The sequence below is a fragment of the Notolepis coatsorum genome, assembly GCF_963971535.1.
Source record: "Notolepis coatsorum genome assembly, chromosome: 5".
NCBI classification, from domain to species: Eukaryota; Metazoa; Chordata; class Actinopteri; order Aulopiformes; family Paralepididae; genus Notolepis; species Notolepis coatsorum.
In genome coordinates, this window is record NC_140169.1 from 203,140,118 (window position 1) to 203,152,868 (window position 12,751).

At 45.7% G+C, this 12,751-nt stretch overlaps 1 protein-coding gene across 3 annotated transcripts in view; it reads right to left on the reverse strand.

Moving 5' to 3' along the window:
• The window catches only part of ankrd50l (ankyrin repeat domain 50-like), an 88,534-nt gene that overhangs the window by 21,819 nt on the left and 53,964 nt on the right, over positions 1-12,751 (reverse strand). The gene's annotated exons all lie outside the window — the stretch shown is intronic.

Here is a 12,751-nt window from a genome sequence, read left to right on the forward strand (position 1 = left end):
ACTATTTTGTACCGTGGGGTGATTATATCACACTTAAGACACAGTGTCAATAATAATAGTAATAATCATAATCATAATACTAGTAACAATAGTAATGGTAATATTAATAACATTAGTATTAATAATAATAATATTACTAATAATAGTAATACTATTAATAACATTATTAATAATAATATTACTAGTAATAATAATAATAATAATAATAATAATAATAATAATAATAATAATAATAAAAAAGAAAACATTTCCTCTCCATCTGCATCAATCTACAGATCATCATGCCACTAGTGTGCATTTGTAGTCAGTTGTAGGTCAAAACGTTCTGCCGTAATAAAATCAAACGAGATGCTATTCAGAACGCAGTTTCGGCCTTTACATTTTCAGGCCACTCCCCTACTTGTCTTTACATTATTATTTTATATTATATTATTATAATTTTATGTTTATATTATTATATATATATTTTTTAAATATAAATCAACCTTTTATTGTATTCTACCTTAATTGTCTGTCTGTTAACTCATTCAGCGCCAGTCACGATGATAGTCGGGTTAACTCGCCGACCGTTCAGCGCCAATCATAAAAGTCAGTCAAAGCTTACCAAAAGCACAAGCAGTGAACTCCAAGCCCACGTGACTGAACTCAAACTGGAAAGAAACAGACTAAGAAACAACGTAAACTCCATGATCAAAACTGCAAAAAAGAATTTCATCAATGACAAAACTGAGGAAAACAAAAACAAACCACGTGAACTTTGGAAATTACTCAATAATCAACTAGGCTGCAGTAAAAAACTTAAAACCAGATTCTCAAAAATAAACATAAAGACGGACAACACGCTCATCACAGACAAGCTGGATGTAGCCAATTACTTAAACATTTTCTTCACAAACATAGCCACAACACTGGTAAACAAACTACCCTCCCACTCAGGGCATTATGGGGTAGAACACATAGTAGCTTACCACCGGTATGACTGTGTATGAACGAATAATGGACTCTGTGAAGCGCTCTGGGTCTCATGAAGAGCGCTATATAAATCCAAGTCATTATTATTATTACAAAAACCTAGGGGTCCGCAAGGACGACTTCAAGCTGGAAATGGTAACAACAGATGAGGTGCTCAAAAAACTGAGCGCCCTCCAACCTAACAAGGCCACTGGCCATAACAACATCCCCTCCAAATTCCTCAGAGACTCAGCAGCCGCCATCACCCCAGTCATCACACACATAATAAACCTCTCCATAAAACAGGGACACGTCCCCAAGGACTTCAAAATTGCGAGGGTGACCCCTCTGCACAAAAAGGGCAGCAAATTAGACCCAGGCAACTACCGCCCTGTTTCTATTCTTACCTCCATCTCGAAAGTCATGGAAAAAATTGTCTACGAACAGGTCGAAAAGTACCTAGCGGAAAAAAATCTAATCTACGAATTCCAATCTGGCTTCAGAACATCCCACTCCACTGACACATGCCTTCTCTATTTTAACGACCACATCAAACAAGAGGTGGACGCGGGCAAATATTGCGGCATGGTCATGCTGGACCTACAAAAGGCCTTCGACACTGTCAATCACTCCATTCTGATTGACAAGCTAAAAGCAATTGGTTTTGATAGTCTATCAGTGAGCTGGATGCAATCCTACCTTGAGGGGAGGGAACAGATGGTGGAGGTAAACGGTACCCTACCCCCCCCCCCCCCCTCCCAGTGAGCTGTGGTAGGGTGACCAAACATCCTCTTTTGCCCGGACATGTCCTCTTTTCACGCCCTGTCCGGGGCGTCCGGGGGGGGTTTATAAATTCATGGAAATGTCCGGGTTTCATTGTTTTTCAGTTTCAGTTTCAGTTTCACTGCCCTTTGCGAGCATCTGAAGGCTCGGGACTGCATTTTTCGCAGAACATATAAATTACAGAATTAAAGCGCCATTCGTTGCCGTTCGAATACCATCTGAATCGCCAAAATCCGTGCCTCGCTTCTCGAGTTACATGCCGATATGTCAGGCGTGTGACTTTTTCCGCGGCGCGCCAGATTATCACCCCGGACGCGTGAACACTTTAGGCAACCAACATGCGCTTCTGCATTGCTCCGATTGGCCGAGCGCGCGCATGCGCATGAGCCGTGACGCGCTCCTCAGAGGCAGGAATACTAAGCTCCCCCTTAAGCTCCAGGAGAGAGGAGAGAGGCTGAAAACCCGCAGTTCTTGCCCGACTGATGGGAGCCGAATCCCGGTTCCGATTTTTCTGATGAATACCCCCAAAACATGGAGGTCCCGAACGCATGGAAGTATTGATTGCGCCGTAATGAATCATTAAAAAAATATACCGTTGGGGCGCCCCAGTGGCGAACCACATAGCGCGCTCAGCCGCGACACGGCCGACCCGGGTTCGATTCCCGAACCCGTCGTTATTTGCCGAATGTCTTTCCCCCACTCTGTCTCCCATTCCTCCTCTGTCTCTCTCTACTGGACTGCCCAGTAGCAATAAAGCGATAAAAACACAAAAAAAAAATAAATAAAAAAAAATATATATACCGTTAACTGGAATATGTTGTGCCTTTACACATATGTTGGATTATGTAATTGGTTTGTCATGACAAACTATAAAAAATCGCGATTTACCCGGTGGCTACAACAACACACAGTGACTTGCAAACCGCAGTCACGTAAGGGGCTAGTAGTCACTGTGTGTTGTTGTAGCCACCGGGTAAATCGCGCTTTTTTATTAGTTTGTCATGACAAACCAATTACATAATCCAACATATGTGTAAAGGCACAACATATTCTAGTTAACGGTATATTTTTTTAATGATTTGTTACGGCACAATCAATACTTCCATGCGTTCGGGACCTCCATGTTTTGGGCGTATTCATCAGAAAAATCGGACCCGGGATTCGGCTCCCATCAGTCGGGCAAGAACTGTGGGTTTTCAGCCTCTCTCCTCTCTCCTGGAGCTTTATCCCTTAGGAGTCACGCTGGAGCTTTGAACCCGTCGGCGGACAACAAAAGAAATTCGAATCCCTCTTAAATACTCAAAAAGGACATATTTTCAGAAATCGATAAAAATAGAGAAATTGCCATTTCTAGTGCTTTGACATGTAAAGTATAGGTCCCCCAACTTGCTAAACCTAATACGACTTGTAAATACGTTTAATTCTTGCTAGATGGTATGCTTGTAATAATCTCCATTTGCGATAAAAACTACATTGCGCGTCACATCCATGGACGCGCGCACACACCAACAGCGCATAGGTGTTAATCACTGAGTGATCTAATATGCATATTCTTCAGCGCGAGAGGGGGGGGTTGTGTTTCTCACTGTCTGTCGTTGATAATATAATCTGGTCCTGCATTATTATTATTATTATCATTCTCTCTCTCGAGAATACACGGGACCCGACAGAACGTTAATTTATGTATTAAAAGTAGTCTTATGCTTTTCATCCTCGCCCGTGTATATACCCACGTCGCGCTAAAACAACATAAACTACTGTATGGCAGACAGAGTGCGTGTGTGTACGAGTTATGAGTTATCTCGCAGTTCATTCAAGCGCGCATCACGGTCATGACAGCTCTCTAGAATAGAACGGTGCGCTCACAGGGGCGTAGCTGGAGATTCTGGGCCCCATGAAAGAAACAATTTGTGGGCCCCCCAATCTATTAAAAAATGTGGGGCCCCCAATCTATAAAAAAAATTTGGGGCATTTGCTGGGCCCTTGGAATCATCCTACCCCCCCCCCCCCCCCCAGCTACTCCCCTGCACACACACACACACACACACTCTCTCTCTCAAACAGATTTTGCCTAAATTCATTGTGGTCGCGCTCTCTGCCAAATATCATATGAGGCACCTTGTATTACTATTGTAATCCAAAAGTGATATATAGGGTTGTTCATTGTACAATACAATTGATACAGTTGATGTTTCTTGTTGATTATTATTCTGTTTTTAATAAAATTGTGATATTCTATTCCAGTTGTCTTTGGTCTTGTTTTCTCTGGTTATGATCATGTTATTAGTGTGTGTGTGTAAAAAAACGAATTAATAATATAATTATTATAAATGTCGCTCTCTCTCTCTCTTGAAATCTACAGTTACACATTGCTGTATTTAGTGAGGTAAATGAGTACAAGACATGTTTCACAGACACACACACACACATACACACACACACATACACAGACAGACAGACACACACACACATTTACACATTACATTTACATCTAGTCTAGTTTGCTTATTTTTTTTTGATATGGTATAGCACTGTAAATACAGACACAGACACACACAGAAACACACACACACACAGGCTAGGCCTCCTGCTGGGTCCATTCACTGGAATAACAAAGGAATGACTGGGCCTTTGCTCCAGGTGTGAAATGGTTCTAGTGACAATGATCACATTGAATTCTGGGAGTGTAGTTCTCTTATGCTATCCATCCATCTATCCATTGCTGTGGAGGTCGTCATGGTGACCGGAAACAAGATGGCGCCGCCCACGGCTGCCTTGGCGCTACAGTGTGCTGCGTTTTGTTTGTTCAGTGTTGTATCTGTGTCCTGTCTAACGTCCTACACCAAAGAAGAACTTCTGCACATCGGGTGTTCAAACCCATCGGACACTTTCCCAACACTACTCACCCGTTCCACGGATTTATTGGATATACTGGTCAGGGGGACTGCGTTCTTCGCCAGTGCTGTGCGCTGGATCAGACGGCAACGGGGAAGGAGAGGTGGCTGTCTGGTTCGCCTCCGGCGACGGGGCTCGCGGCCACCACTTCCCGGTATATTCCTCGGAAACGTGAACTCTTTACCAAATAAAATGGACGAACTCCGGTGGCTGGTTGCAGGAAACAAGGACTTCCACTCCACAGCTGTCTTTGCGTTCGTGGAGACCCATCTGAAGCCATCAGTCCCAGACGGGGCTGTACAGCTCGAGGGCTTTTCTGCGTTTCGTGCCGACAGGGACTTCGAGGCGGCGGGTAAGTCGCGTGGAGGGGGTCTTATGTTTTTTATTTTTTTTATGACTTATACTTTATTGCATATTTTTTCTTTTTGCACACAGTACTTCAGGACAATACAATGAATGACATATTTTGCATCAGCATGGGTCAGTCCTGAAGGACAACATAAACACCTGGACCCCTAACGTCTAGGTTACACTGATACCCCCCATATGGGGGGGAAGACAGAAAAAAAATAAAAATAAAAAATAAAGACCTTAGAATAAGTAAACCTAAACAAATGAAAAATTCTACCATAACAAAAAATAAATAAAAAATAGGAAGATAAATTAGACTAAGCCGAGAATATAATGGGAAGTAGTACCAAAACAGAAAGGAAACACCAAACGAAAAAATAAATCTACATTCAAACATAGAGCCATTCTTGTCTACATAAACATGGTGCATTTGTCAGGTATTCTCTACACATGTGCATCGTCGCTGTCTTGGACAAGTGTGCCCCTCCTCCTTTTATAGTAAGTGAAATTGCAAATATTTCCCCCATTTGCTAATATATTTGTCTCCTTTCTCTCCTAAACTAAAGGATATTTTCTCATAGGCAGCTACCCTACCCAGTTCTCCACTCCACTCTCGGAATGACGGGCCTTCTGGTGCCTTCCAGCCTCTCATTATGATCCGTTTGCCTATCATTATACTAGTCTGTATCCAATCAGCTAGGGCTTTGCGATATGGCTAAGACTGCAGGGATCCCCCAGGATATATAAACCAGAACAGAAATCATACTCCGTCCCTGTGACCTCTGTGATGTAGTCATGTATGTTACTCCAGAAGTCTCTGATTTTCGGACATGACCAGAGTGCATGGACTAGGTCCCCCTCCCCTGTGTGACATTTCCAGCAATCTGGGTTCTCTTTCAGGCCCAGTCTATACATTTTAGAGGGGGTCCAATAAATGCGGTGGAAGATCTTGAATTGTATTAGCCTTGTTCTAATATCCCTGGACACCTGTTTGGGGATACCCGAGATTATATCCCAGTCCTCTTGCTCAAATGTGACCCCTAGATCCTTTTCCCAGACTATTTTGAGAGCAGAGGATATCCCACTGCCCTCCCTGTCGATAAACATGGAATAGTAGACCGAGGCCTCATGTCCCAACCCAGAAATAGCCAAAATCTTTTTCAGCAGGTCTGTACCCTGGGGGAGGGTCTGTGGCGAGCCAAATGTACCTATGAGAAGATGCCTCAATTGTAAATATCTCCAAAATTGATTGTTGGCCAGCTGATATTGTTGAATCAGTTTTTCAAAAGATTTTAATGCATCGTCTTCATAGAGGTCCCCCAGGGTGAGGATGCCTTTGTCTATCCATTCCTTCCACATAAAGGGGGATCTGCATATACACAATTTTGGGTTGGCCCATAAGCCTGCTGACAGGCTTAAATGGGGGTTGATATGAAAGATGCGAGACACCTTCTTCCATACGGCCTGTATGTGAGAGATAATAGGGTGAGTTCGGGCAGTTGGTGGTAATTTAGCTGTAATATACGACAGTGGGGGCAGCCGTGTGTATACCGACTGCTCCATTATGTACCATGGAGGCGCTCTCTCAGGGGGCAGGGCCCACTGTGTCATATGTCTGAAACTGTAGGCATAATGATATAGTAATAATTTGGGGAGACCCAGGCCACCTCTGTCCACAGGCTGTTGTAGTTTACCAATACGCATCCTGGGTCTTTTACCGTTCCACAGGAATGTGTTGCATATTCTATCAAATTGTTTAAAATACTTGCTAGGTATTGCTATCGGCAGTGACTGGAGGAGGTAGTTTACTCTGGGAATGCAGTTCATCTTAAGAACATTAACCTTGCCCCATAGTGACAAGAAAAGGGGAGCCCATCTCTCCACATCCGCTGAGATTTTGCCTAGTAGTGGGTCAAAGTTGACACTAACAATGTCGTTTACTTGCTTGGGGAAAAGAATCCCTAGATACCGAATACCCTTTTCAGGCCACTGAAAGGAGCCATCTTTAAATAGTGATTTGGGGCAGTAGGACGTTAGGGGAAGAGCCTCCGACTTCGACCAATTAACCTTATACCCTGAAAATCTTGAGAACGTATCTATTGTCTTGAGTAGTGCGGGTACAGCATTGCCTGGGTCTGTAACAAAAAGCAAAATGTCATCTGCATAAAGCATACGTTTTTGGGCCGTGCCCCCCACTGTAACTCCAGGGAAACTTGGGTCCTTACGTATAGCTGCTGCCAGGGGCTCAAGCGCTAAACAGAAGAGCAAAGGAGAAAGGGGTGACCCTTGGCGTGTCCCGCGGCCTAGTTTGAAATATGAGGAGATTATCCCATTTGTTTGCACCGCTGCCTCCGGTTGGTTATACAACAACTTCACCCATTTTATAAAGGTCTGACCGAAACCAAACGCCTCCAGGGTTGAAAATAAGTACTCCCATTCTACGCTGTCAAACGCCTTTTCCGCGTCCAGTGAGATGGCGGCCGTTGGTTCATTATCGCTACTGACTGCCCACATTACATTGATAAGGCGTCTGACGTTATCAGACGAATTTCTTTTGCGAATAAACCCAACTTGGTCAGGATGCACCAGGGAGGATATTACTCCATCCAAACGGTTTGCCAATATTTTGGAAAGCACTTTTACATCCTGGGAAATCAGGGAAATTGGACGATAATTCTTGCACTCGGAGGGTTCCTTATCTTTTTTCAATATTAAAGATATCAAGGCCTGTGATAGGGTGGGGGGTAAATAGCCTCTATCCAAAGCTTCAATATACATACTCTGCAGTAGAGGTGTCAACTCTGTTGAGAAGCATTTAAAGAACTCAGCTGTAAGACCATCAGGCCCCGGCGCTTTACCGGACGGCAATTTCCTAATAACCTCTGCTATTTCATCTTCTGTTATTGGGGCGTCTAAATACTCACGTTGAGCCGCGTCTAATGTAGGGAGATCCAGCCCGCTAAAAAATAAAGGAATTTCCTGCTGTGTCGCCTTGGAAGAGGAAGTGTAAAGACCCATGTAGTATTCTTTGAAAGTATTGTTAATATCGCTAGCCTTAGTCACGACGGCTCCCCCCTGTACCTGAATAGCCGAAATAGTGGATGATGACTCCTTGTGTTTAATATACCTGGCCAGCAACTTCCCGGCTTTGTCCCCCGATTCAAAGTAATTCTGCCTGGCCCTAAACAATCCAAACTCGACCTTCTGTGAAAGGATACAGTTATACTCATATTTTAATTGAGTTACAAGCCTTAAGTTATTTGGTGATATTTTTTGTTTGAGCTGACCCTCCGCAACCAGCATCATTTTTTCTAAATCGCCCATTTTTTTTGGCGTTCTGCTTTTTCTTATATGATGCAGATTGAATTACGTGACCCCTCACAAAAGCCTTCAGAGCTTCCCAAGCAACCCCTGCTGATGGCGCGGAAGGAACATTTGTCTCTATATACATATCAATCTGATTTTTCAGCATGGCTTTAAAGTCTGTATCCTGCAATAGAGATGAGTTAAATCTCCATCTAGAGGACCTCTTTGCACGGTCAATGGGGAGCAGCTCAAGGGTCACCCTTGCATGATCTGACACTATAATGTTGCCAATTGAACAGGCCAATGTAGATGGGAGCAGATCTTTAGAGATAAAAAAATAATCAAGCCTTGAGAATACACCGTGAACCGAAGAAAAAAAAGTATAGTCCCTCCCCTTAGGATTTAGAGTACGCCAAGCATCTACCAGCCCCAGGGCAGAACACATTCCTCCCACTGTGGAGGTTGATCTGGGGGGTCTAGCAGTGGTTGGTGTACTTCTATCCAGAACAGCATCCATAGTAATATTCAAGTCCCCTGCCCATATGATTGGATAGTCACCCATGTCATTTAATTTACATTCCAGGTCAGTAAAAAACATTGGGACATCCCCATTAGGAGCATATGTATTGGCTAGGATAAATACTTTCCCCTGAATCTCAGCCAAAATAATGACAATCCTCCCTTCTTCATCTTTGAGTTCTCTCAGACATTTAAATTGCAGCTGTTTGTTCACTAGTATAATGACTCCCCTACTTTGACTGGTACCGGCACTGCAGAACACGTGACCCACCCATCCCTTACATAAGCGCTTTGATTCATCCAATGACAAATGACATTCCTGCAAAAACATTATATCATACCTGGAGGATTTCAATTTATAAAGTACCTTGTTCCTCTTGATTACATTACCCAATCCATTTACATTCCATGTGGCGAGGCACAGTTTATTATTATTCTGAGCAGACATGGGCGTGTAGAATAGTAATAATGACCGATGATATACTGACAACTAAGTGAAGTATTTTTAACCATGTCGACAAACGCAGGGCTCTTGACAAAAAACAATAAAAAAAAACATGACACGCTGTAAACAAAACATAGCGTGATGAAAAAAAACACAAAAAAAAAACTAAAACAAAAACACAGACAGATACGATTCTGGTCCATGATCCGTCGGTAGAGTGGTTCGCTCTGAGCGCCGCCCACCCGCGGCATTGTTTTGGCAAAAGTTTGCGCACGTTTGTCATAAAGTGACATCATTCATTCTCAATGAATTAGCGAGAGTCCAGCTCGTTTAACGCTAAAGGAACGCTAACGGGATATTGAAGGACAGCCGGTAGGCTAGTAAAAGGAAATGAGAAGAAATCAAAATAAAAAATAAAAATATCAACCCCGCTCATCCATAACGAGCGAATATAGAACAAGTCATACCGCAAATGTCATACGTGGGGGATAAGTAGCAAGTAACCAAGTCACTGCATTGTTCAATAGTCTTGTAGGCTAGTCCCCAGTTGGCTCACAGTCAATATACTACACCTTACCGGCTAGGATGATTCCCTTTCATACCGCTGCACTCAGCTGGACCTTGAACAGGTTAGCAGCCCTCAGATAAACTAGCGAGCTAGCCAGCCAGCTTGCTCAGCGAGCTTCGGATGAAATCCATGGCTTTCTTCGGGTTGTCAAAGCGCCTGGATCCCTCGCCGGTGTCAATTCTGAGTGTGGCCGGGCGCTGCAGTGCAAATTTAACCTGCCGTTCATGTAGGGCTTTCTTGCAGTCTTTGAAGACATCCCTATTAGCCTGTGTGCCCCTGGAATAGTCAGGGAAAATCATGACTCGTTTTCCATTCCATCTCAGCTCTCCCTTCTCCTGCGAGGCGCTTAGGATCTTGTCTCTATCTCCCGAGCGAAAGAATCTTGCGATCAACGTGCGGCTTCTGCTTCGGTCCTCCGGGGCGGAGCGGGGAGTCAGTCTGTGAGCACGCTCGATGTACCACCCCTTAGCGGGGGTAGTGATGCCCAGCAGCTCCGGTATGAGATTCTCGAGGAAGGTATTTGCGTCCCCTGTCTCGCTGCCCTCCGGTATCCCGACGAAGCGTAGGTTATTGCGTCTGCTTCTGTCCTCCATGTCGTCCATTTTATCACGAATAGCCTCCATCTCAGCTCTGGTAGCGGGTGGTTCAGACTGTAGCTGTTTGTCGGCGTCCTCCAGAAAGCCCAGTCTCCCCTCCACGTCACTGATCCTTGACACAAGTGATGTCAGTTTCCCTTCCATCGACATGGTGGCTTTGCGAATTTCACCCAAGCTTTGCATCTCTTTAGATATTTTCTTCAGGATTATAAAAATATTCGCTATGTCCTCCCCCGTCGAATTTGTACTTTCTTCTGTAGTAGGAGATTCATCATCGCCATCTTGGTCCACGTTGGGACCCCCCGAGCGTAAACCTTCCTTTTTAGTGGTACTCTGAGGTGGGTTTTTCTGTTTGCTCGCCATTTTCAGACTCCCAAGATGATCGCTCCTCTATGATGACTTTGTTGTGTCTATTTGCCGACTAAGGATACTGTTTTAGGATATAAATCAAGATGCCGCTGCGAGCAGCTCTCTCTCAAGCGGCCATCTTCTTCACCGCGTCACGTGACTCGATTCAGCCATCATCTTATGTTTTTTATTAACAATCGCTGGTGTTCCGATGTGACAGTGATTCACCAACACTGTTCCTCTGCTATTGAATCCCTCTTCATCCGCTGTCGTCCATTCTATTCCCCCCGTGAGTTCAACTCTTACATCCTCGTCTGTGTTTACATTCCTCCTGACGCTGACGTCACCGCAGCGGTAGACACACTAGCCGAACAGCTGACGAATGTTGAACGCAACCACCCGGACAGTTTTGTTGTTGTATTGGGGGATTTTAACCAGGCTCATCTGAGCCGGTCTCTCCCTAAATACAGGCAGCAAGTCACTTGCCCAACTCGGGGAGTGAACACTCTGGATCACTGCTACTGTACTATTCGGCAGGCCTACCATTCTGTCCCCCGTGCTGCACTGGGCAACAGTGATCATCATCTCATCCACCTGATCCCTCGCTACAGGCAGAGATTAAAACAATCAAAACCTGTAGTGCGGAGCTTCAGAGTGTGGTCCAGTGAGGCATGCGAGTGTCTCCGCGCCTGGCTGGAGAGGGCAGGCTGTGACCAGGACTTTGTTGAGTGGGCGGGGCCTGAGGCTGGTAACAACTTGGATGACTACACAGACACTGTGACATCCTTCATCAGCCTCGGCGAGGAGGTGTGTGTCCCCCTCCGTACTAGGAAGATCTACAACAACAACAAACCCTGGTTTTCAGCCCAACTCAGGCGGCTGAGGTCGGAGAAGGAGGTGGCCATGCTCAGTGGTGATGCTCATCGGTTCAGGCAGGCCAAGTACAAGTTCGCCAAAGAGGTGAGGGAGGCGAAACTTCGCTTCTCAGAGAAACTGCGGCAGCAGCTCTCTGAGGGGAATTCCTCCTCCGTTTGGAAAGGCCTCAAGACCATTACAAACTATAAGCCGAAGTCACCACAGGCGCCTGATAACCTCCCCCTGGCGAACGAGCTAAACACATTTTACTGTAGGTTTGAGAAAGAGGTTCCCCCCCGCCCTCTTCCTTCACCCACTCGGTCACATCCTCCATCCCCCCACCCCAGTGGGCCCCCCCCCCCCCACACCCCCCCCCCCCCCTCTCTCTGTCAGTGTGAGAGAGGTGAAACGGCTGTTTTCCAGTCAGAATCCCCGGAAGGCGGCCGGCCCGGACTCTGTCTCCCCCTCTGCCCTGAAGCACTGCGCTGACCAGCTCGCACCGGTGTTTACCACCATTTTTAATGCATCGCTGGAGCTGTGTCACGTCCCAGCATGCTTCAAGGCCTCAACCATCATCCCCGTCCCCAAGAAGGCCAAGGTCACGGGCCTTAATGACTACAGACCTGTCGCCCTGACCTCTGTGGTCATGAAGGTCCTGGAGCGCTTTGTCCTGGCCCACCTGAAGCTCATCACAGATCCTGTGCTGGACCCGCTGCAGTTCGCGTACAGAGCCAACAGATCCACAGAGGATGCTGTGAACATGGCTCTGCACTACACGCTGGAACATCTGGACTACGCCGGCAACTATGTCAGGATCCTGTATGTGGACTTCAGCTCGGCCTTCAACACCATCCTTCCACCCATCCTGGAGCACCAGCTATCCCTGCTGCAGGTGCCGGCCTCCACTCGCAGGTGGATTACCGACTTCCTGTCCAACAGGTCTCAGCGGGTGAGGCTGGGGAAGAGCATTTCCAGCTCTAGGTCCACCAGCACCGGTTCCCCGCAGGGCTGCGTTCTATCCCCACTACTGTTCTCCCTGTACACAAACAGCTGTGCCTCTCTACACCCCTCGGTCAAACTCCTGAAATTCGCTGACGACACCACCCTGGTGGGTCTCATCTCCAGGGGGGATGA